Source organism: Lissotriton vulgaris, chromosome 9 (assembly GCF_964263255.1).
Source record: "Lissotriton vulgaris chromosome 9, aLisVul1.2, whole genome shotgun sequence".
Lineage (NCBI taxonomy): Eukaryota > Metazoa > Chordata > Amphibia > Caudata > Salamandridae > Lissotriton > Lissotriton vulgaris.
The window spans coordinates 1,011,543,758-1,011,551,984 of record NC_141697.1 but is presented as its reverse complement, the minus strand read 5'-3'; the positions used below and the strand labels follow the sequence as shown (position 1 = coordinate 1,011,551,984).

Here is an 8,227-nt window from a genome sequence, read left to right as displayed (position 1 = left end):
CCTCAGCCCAGTAAAATAGCTTTATTGTTGTGTGCAGAGCTTTTAATTTCTGATTCTTGACACTTTGAAACATCAGGACCTTTGTTTGGCTTATTTGAAATGATATGGATTAGACCATTTTTACCTTTCCATTGTCTGAATCACTGGCAGTCTCAGTACATACAGGCCAGATGAAATTTGACATTTTTCTCTCTAGGACAAATTGTGTTTCTGACGTAAATTTGATGATGTCACAGAGCTGATTAAAATCACAGAAGTCGCCGTGGAACAGAAGGTTCTTTAACTGGTAGTCAGTGTTGCTGACTAGAGCAACATGTCTGTCTCTTTGAAACTGCTTCTTCTCTTCAGTCTGTTGCCCATGAGTGAGTATAATACCCATCGCTGCCAAGGTTTCAGATTGCTATGTGTGACATTTTCATAATTTCAGTGCAATTATGAGTGACATTTCAACGACTTTGAGTGACACTTTCTCGCAAGACGACAGCAACATATAAATATCAGAAATTACACCCATTTGAGCAACGAGAAACTCTAAGATCTTACAACTGCTGCAAAGCCCTAGAACTAGAAGAGCAATGAGGGCCCGACTTTACCACACAGGATGTGAGAGGCCAAACTGCCTGCAAATGAACCTCACTGACCACAAAAACAGGATAGATCTCCCATGGGTGGACTTAATCAGAACCAGGTGCCTCATCCTCCCTCGGCAAGAACTGATCAAACTGTGCTGAGAAGCCCCAGAATGTACCAGCACAGTGTATCCACCTCCCGTACCATGTGACCCTCAATGCCATTTTCTAACACATCACCTCATAAATAGCCTAAGTCCTTAATAATAATAAGTGACAACCCGGCCTGATCTGGCTCAAATGCTGTAGCAAATTATTCTCAGTCTGCACATTCATAATCCTCCCAGTAATAAACACCTGTGTATGACCAGGGCTGGACTAGCCTCTCTGGATTATTGCCTTTCTTAACTGCAACAGTTCACAGGTATGTCCTCCTGAACTGGCCACTTAACAGTAGAGTTACCAGTAAAAACAAGAAGATGAAATCACTTTGCAATATTCTGGAGCTGCCAATTTAATGATCAATGCTAGTAATTAAAGTAAACAGACAGAAAGGTGATCTATAAAAACGAATCAACTTTATAAACACAATTTGTATAACACTGTATATCATTTTTGACTCTTAAATCTTAAAACAAGGTGAACAAATAGTAGGTATTTATTTGTAAAAAGGTGTCAACCCTACTTACCTGTGGTTACTATCCTACTTAGGCTTCCACTGTATGGAAGGCAGGGGCACTGTCAGAGGCTGTCCCTCACTGTCTTGGAGCACAGAACAGGCCTAACTCGCCGCAAATCATGCCTCAAAGCAGTTCACAGCTTGCTGGCCTTAGGCATTGCTGCTGGTGAGCTGCTACAGGCTGAGGGTCTCTGGGCCGAGGCAGAGCGGCCCGAGTGCTGGCAGAGTGGAGTCCAGTCACTGGCTCAGTGAACCTGGCAGGACCAGGCAAGTGTGCCTCGGCCCCTCGCACCCTTACAAGTGGGCAGATTGTTTTCTAGGTCAGGTGGGGGAGCTGAGAACTGCCCTCCCCTCCAACAAGGGGAGAGCTGGGCATATGAAATTTGCTTCCATCCATTAGGTTCAGGCCTCCTACTGGACAGTGGCGATTGCCAGTAACTCAGCATGGGAGGCCGGCTTTCACTCAGTATTTAGGACATTTTACAATAAACATCCTCGTTATCGTGTCCAATGCTGGCGAGTCTGTGTCATAAAATTTGAGCGGCAGGCAGCTGATGGCGCTGTAAACAATAATAAGCACATTTGTAGGTTACCACGTGGCTGCAACTTTCTCACTGGCATTTTTGTCATAAAGTCTGCGCATTATTTTAATTACTAAAAAGCCACACTATCTACAGACACGTGGCTGGAACTGGCATCAGACACAGGCGGTACTTTGAACGAAGGTAAGGTTTTGTTGGACTTTCTAATTTACTCTCACTGCTACTACCTCCGCTCCTTTTATCATGCGCGGCAGGCAGAGAATCCATAGTACAGATTATGCACATCCTGCACTGCCCGGAGAGTTCGACGGTGTTGACAGTCTGTGTAAGAATTTTAGTAGATAGTACAGCACTGCAGTCTGTCTGTGCATATTAGGCTAAATGTGTACATCAAGTGGGGGTCGTGTGTCGTGAAGGGACTTTGGAATTCAAAGCTTTATACATTGCCAGCGCGCCGGCGAATGATTTATGCCCCTCACTGTTGAAGGCACAGCAGCGCTAGTGCCATCCAGTGACATGTGTAGGTCAAGCAGCAGATTGAGAGAGAGTTCACACTCCAGGCTGCATTCACTTTGCTTTGAGGCGTGCAGCAATTATTTGCACAGGCCGCCTCAACACACAGTTAGACTGCCAGCGGCCCTGCGGCCTCGGCGGTGAATCACACGGGGTCACCAGACTCACTCTCCTGCAATCTGGAGGATCTCGATGCCTGATGCGTGGGCCCATTGCTGAGACTGTAGACAGTAGTGACAGTCAGTGAGGGTCGCGGCCGGGCGCCGGTAATAATATTTCATTTTAAATTATGCGCAGGCTGAGAGGCAGCATGCACTCAACTCACTTGACTGTCTCTCTCGAGTCCCCCGCCGCTTTTAACGACCATGGCCCTCACTTCCTGTGCAGGCAGCCGGATGAAGTCACATCCAATTAATAATCCCCACCCACGCCTCAGCAGCCAGTAGCAACCTCTGCTGAGCAGAGTGAGGGGCAGGCCTGTTTCCAGGGCAACACAGGAGTTGGACAGCGTGCAGCTCCTGGCAGAGACTAAGATACATTGTAGCGCGCCGCAGCCGCTCTACTGTCTCTGCAGTTAACTGTTTAGGCACTCGGGCTGAGCAGAGCACCTCAGAACAGCAGAGAGAGCCCAGGCACAGGAGCGCCGCTGGCGCGCCTGGCACAGGTCGAAAATGCGTGACAATGCATTTCAGTGCGGTTGCGTGACGCTTGGCAGGACTGAATATCATAAACTCCATGGAATGGGGGGAAACCAATTTGCAGATCCTCCTGCGGGATTCCTCTGAGGGCAAAAGACTGGAAGAAAACTTTATTGAAAGATGTATCATGGAGAAATTCAAGGGCATTTTGACAGCGAAGCTAAGGAACATGTTACCTCTGTGAGAAAGGTTGCTCTCTCTCTGGTAGAGATGGCTAGGTACGTTGTAGTATGGTATTAAGTCAATTGAGTATATATAGATGGAAGGATATTTGTTCTTTAAGTAGGTGTATTGTTCTTTAATTGTGTACATTGCTAGAATGTAGAATAGGATGATGCTTATATTGGGGATTCTAAAATTTACTCACTTGGCAAGCACTGGTGGTGCTGCTGTGCAGCGAAGATTTTGTGGGTCTCTTATGGGATTTAAGATATTTTCTTATTCCATTGGATTTCCGGATATCTTTCTGTCTGAGGGATTACAACATACGTGTTCTCATCCTTTAAGTTCCTAAATGGCATCAAGCTTGGCATGGGTGAGCTGTTCATTATCAATATTTTTAGGAATTGTCTTCAGTTTTCAAGAACAATTAGTCATATGTCTGCAGGAATCACTGTTCCTCTGAAATGTAAAATGTGTAAATATTTTGTAAAGCAATTTAAATGAATGGCATGAGAAGGTAGGCCTTTATGCTTGCTGTACCACTGTTAGTAAATATGTCAGCCATATGGGAGAACCTAGGGCCCTATGCAGTAAGTGCTTTTACAGCTGTAAACGCTGCGATTAACAAATCACAAGATGTGTGACTGCACAAATAACATTCACACCATTCTAAAGTTAATTCTGAGTGACAAAGTACCTTGTGTGACCAGATCACATATAGGAGGGACCATGAAATGAGCATCTGTTCTGTTGCTTGGCAACCATGTTTCCTTTTGCATGCTTGTGTATGTTCTCGGGTATGTATGGAATGTGAAAACGCAATATGATGAGGAGTGTATTGCTCCTTCCACTAATCTAATACAAATTAATTTAAGTGCAACTCAAAGTTAATCCAGCTGGCTCTCAAAAAAAAAAAGTTTGTAAAAGGAAGAACTCAAGACGATACTTGTTGTGGATGACTATGTTCCAGATCCTAACGATATGGAGTTTTCTACAAACTTTAGAAGTAATTTAATGCTCAATAATAATGGGGCTATTTGCACCAACAAACCTATTTGCAACATGTTGATTGGTGTTGTGAATTTGGATATTATTGCAGGCTCAGGGTCCCCTTACACCATATTTGAAGAAAAGTTATGGAAAAGTAAATTCATTAGTAAGGTTGGTGAACATTTACTGGAACCAGATATTCACCCGGAGGGTTTTGAACATTTAATCAGTCTTAAAGAAAATGCCACTCCTAAGGTTCACCGTTTTTGTAATGTACCTATTTTGGTTAAAGACCATGTTGCCAAAGAACTTGAAAAACTGGTGATTGCTAAAGCAATAGAGCCCATAGAGGCTTTGGAGTGGATTTCTCCGGTTGTTATTCGCAGCGCTCCAATGGAAAAATCCGACTCTGTGTTGACCGCCACCATCTCAACAACAATAGTATAATTGACAGGATTCCCCTACCCAAAATTAATGAGATGGTGACTTGCCTCAATGGTGCGAAGTGGTTTTCCACTATCGACCTCTCATCAGCATATCATCAAATGTTCTTGTCCAAAGCTTCCAAACACCTTACATCATTCATAACTCCTTTTGGTTGTTACCAATTTGCTCGCATGCCTTTTGGCCTTGCATCAGCAGTAGCTGTGTTTCAGCGCCTGATGTTCCACCTATTTAAAAAGGAGTTGGGAGTAACCTTTTTCAAGATGATATCCTGATATACGGAAGAACTAAGGAGGAACATGATGCTAGACTAATCAAAGTTTTGAGCATATTAGTGAGTACAGGACTTACCACTGAATTTCAAATTCTTCTACAATTGCTCCTTTCATTAACAACTCTTTTACTTCTTTTTCTACCAACTCTGACAGCTCCGAGCTGAACTTTATCATTGGTGGACAGTGAAACTGTACCAGCTCTTCTATGAAGTCTATTCGATAACCCAAAACCGTCTGCAACACCCAAGGATCCCTTGTTAATACACACCAATTCTTGTAAAATTGGGCAAGTCTGCTGCCCAACCTTACATGGGTAACAAAAGGGTCTTGTCTTACCTGCCCTTCTCGGCCTTCTATTTCCCCTAGAACTTCCTCTCTCCTTCTGAGGATAGAATCCTCCAGGTTGATATCCAGTCTGTTGTTGGTAATTATAGTTGTAATTTCTGAATCCTCTGGCAAACGAGGCCCTTGTGATTCCTTGACCACGCCCGGGAAAACAACCTCGACTCTCCCGGCCCTTCCAAAAACCCAACGGTCAAAAACGTTCTTAATATCTCTCTGAGATTTCTCCAAAGAACTGAAAGCACCCGCATATTTGCTCGACTCTTTAATAAAAGCTTCTCCAAAAAGCATTCCATTCGCATCGGATCCACCCTCATTGTTGGCCAATTCCACCAACTTTGGATCAATTTTTAAAAGAATGCTCTTCCTTCTTTCAACTGAAATTGCGGTGTTCGCGTTACCCAACAAACACACCGCTCTCTGAATCCACTCTCTTAGTTCTTCTATGTCCAGATCTTTCTTATCAACATAGGCCTCCTCAGCCATATCGAATATTTTTGTTAAAGGACCTGTTAGGTCAAGCAATCTGTCCTGAGATCTTCTTCAACCCTTTATCCAATCCCTTCTTGGGATCCCTACCACCTTTGGCTACAAAAGCAATAATCTTTGCATCAAGCTCAGGTGTCAAAGCAAAATTATTTGCTAAACTTGGTCTAGGACACTCTGAACGAAGTCTCAACCTCACGTCCTTAGGTATCTGTTTTCTGAGCCACATCTGGACATACTCTGCAACATGTGGAGCCGGGCTCCATTCAGGTGATAACGGGTGCTTTATCATCATAGGATCAACATAGACTCCCCTAAAGGATCTATTACCCCAGCACTCTCTTCATGTCTCTCTTTTGTTCTAGACTCAATGTTTTTATCCTTATCCTTATCCACCATTTCAACTTCTGAATCAAAATCTGAAGAACAACTTGACTCTATTTCCGCACTACCCGAAGACTCATCACATAATACGGTAGTATGTCTTTTACTACCATGACCTCTTTCTAGGTCACCATGTGTGTCCTTGACACCTGCCTGTTTTGCACGTTTCCGCAAAATACCTGAGTCTTGGTTTGCAGCTTTTGCTTTTTTACAACCCAAACCTTCTGAATCCACGTTCTTTCTCTTCCTATTCACTTTTCCACCTTTCCTCTCCAACACCGGAGCTTCACCCGCTGACCAAAAATGTTCCTCCTGGGTATTAAAACCACTACCCTTCTTAAATTCTTCAAATTTTTTATCAATTCTTGAATCCAAATCACTCGCAAACTTGTTTAACATAAGAGTAATTCTCTCTTCCATACTTAAATTTGCTTGTGTCAAAGCATTAACTTCTGACATCCTGAAATACTCTAATTTACAAACTCTCTATTCAGACTACTCTAACACCTAAAACTCAATAAATTAATAATATATAACTTGTATTCAACTTAATATAATGTCCGACCTTCAAATCTGCACTTTCTCCGTTTTAAAACTATTAATTTCAACAGCAAACACTTAAAAATATAAACGCTCCTAATATCACCGATTTCTTTGCTATAAATACAGCTTTCTAGTACTCCAGAATCTTCTGACTCTCATCGCCTGAAACCCTCTAGTCAGTTTCAGTCAGAAACAGAAACTCGACGCATACGTCATTACCGAAGCATGTACGTGGACGTTGACCTCTGCACATGCGTTCGACAACATGCAGACACCTAGAATGTTCCTGCCAAGGCTGCTCTGAATGGAATCCTCCTACGTAATTATACAACGGTAGGCTTCAGTTACAACTTTAAAATGTTGAATCAATCGTCTAGACCTTTAACACAGCCTCAAAACGAAATCTTATTTTACTAGACCCGTCTTTAAAAACAAAACTTTACATGCATAGTCTTTTATAAATACCCAACTTAACCTGTAAAATCGTAAACCAAAAAAATGAAATTTAATAAAATCCAGATTTTCTGTCCATCAGGGCTGATGAAAATCTACATTTTCCAAGTGTAAATTCACATGTGAAAGTGTAACTTATCTTGGCCATGTCATTGCTTGTAACAGTGTTAGACCTAAACCTTCCTTTGTCTCATCAATTGAAAATACTCCAACTCCCAATAGTAAGGATGATATCAGATCCTTCCTTGGTATGGCGGAATTCTGTGCGTAGTATGTTCCGAATTTTTCAGACAAATGTTTTAACATTCGTCAAATGCTTAAGAAAAATGTGAATTTTTCATGGTCTACTGAATGTGATAATGATTTTACAGCTATCAAATCTGCTATTGTTAATGCTGCTTCTCTCACCAGTTTTGATCCTGCTGCAGAAAGTGTGGTCACCACTGATGCTAGTAGTAAGGGTTTGAGGGCAGTTTTGTCTCAATATGATTGTAAAGGCAAAGAACACATCATTGCATTTGCCTCTAGGTCCCTATCTCCATGTGAGGAGAAATATCCTATAATTGAGAAGGAAGCCTTGGCATGTACTTGGGGTCTCAATCATTTCAAATCATTTACGCGGGGAAAAGTTTGCACCTTAAGGTGTGACCACAAGCCCTTAGTTAAAATATTGACCACTGAAGGTTCCTCTAATATTTCTTCTAGACTCGCGAGGTTGTTTATGTGAATGCAGAGTTTTACTTACAAAATTGTTTATAACGCCTGGCAAAGATAATTTTGTTGCCAATTTCCTTTCTAGAGTGCCTGTTATGATGGAAAAATGTGAAGATGACAAATGGAATGATTTTCAGATAGCATTAATTTATGATCAAGGTCGCTCCGCTATCAACAAGATTGAGTGGGAAACTGAATTCTGGACTGATGGAACACTGTCTAAAGTGGTATATTTTGTACTAGATGGTTGGACCCGTAAAGACAATTTGCCTGATGCTGTTAAATCCTTTTGGGGAGTCAGATCTAAACTTTCCTTTTGCGATGGATTTTTATTAAGGGGTGTGGGATTTGTACCTCCTTTGAATCTACGTGCTTGAAATATTGAATTATGTCATGAAGGTCATTCAGGCATTACCAGAACCAAATCTGTACT

At 42.1% G+C, this 8,227-nt stretch overlaps 1 pseudogene; it reads right to left on the bottom strand.

The window, feature by feature from the left end:
• Positions 1-4,944: 4,944 nt before the first annotated feature.
• On the bottom strand, positions 4,945-6,543 carry LOC147692714 (uncharacterized; annotated as a pseudogene).
• Between the last annotated feature and the right edge of the window lie 1,684 nt (positions 6,544-8,227).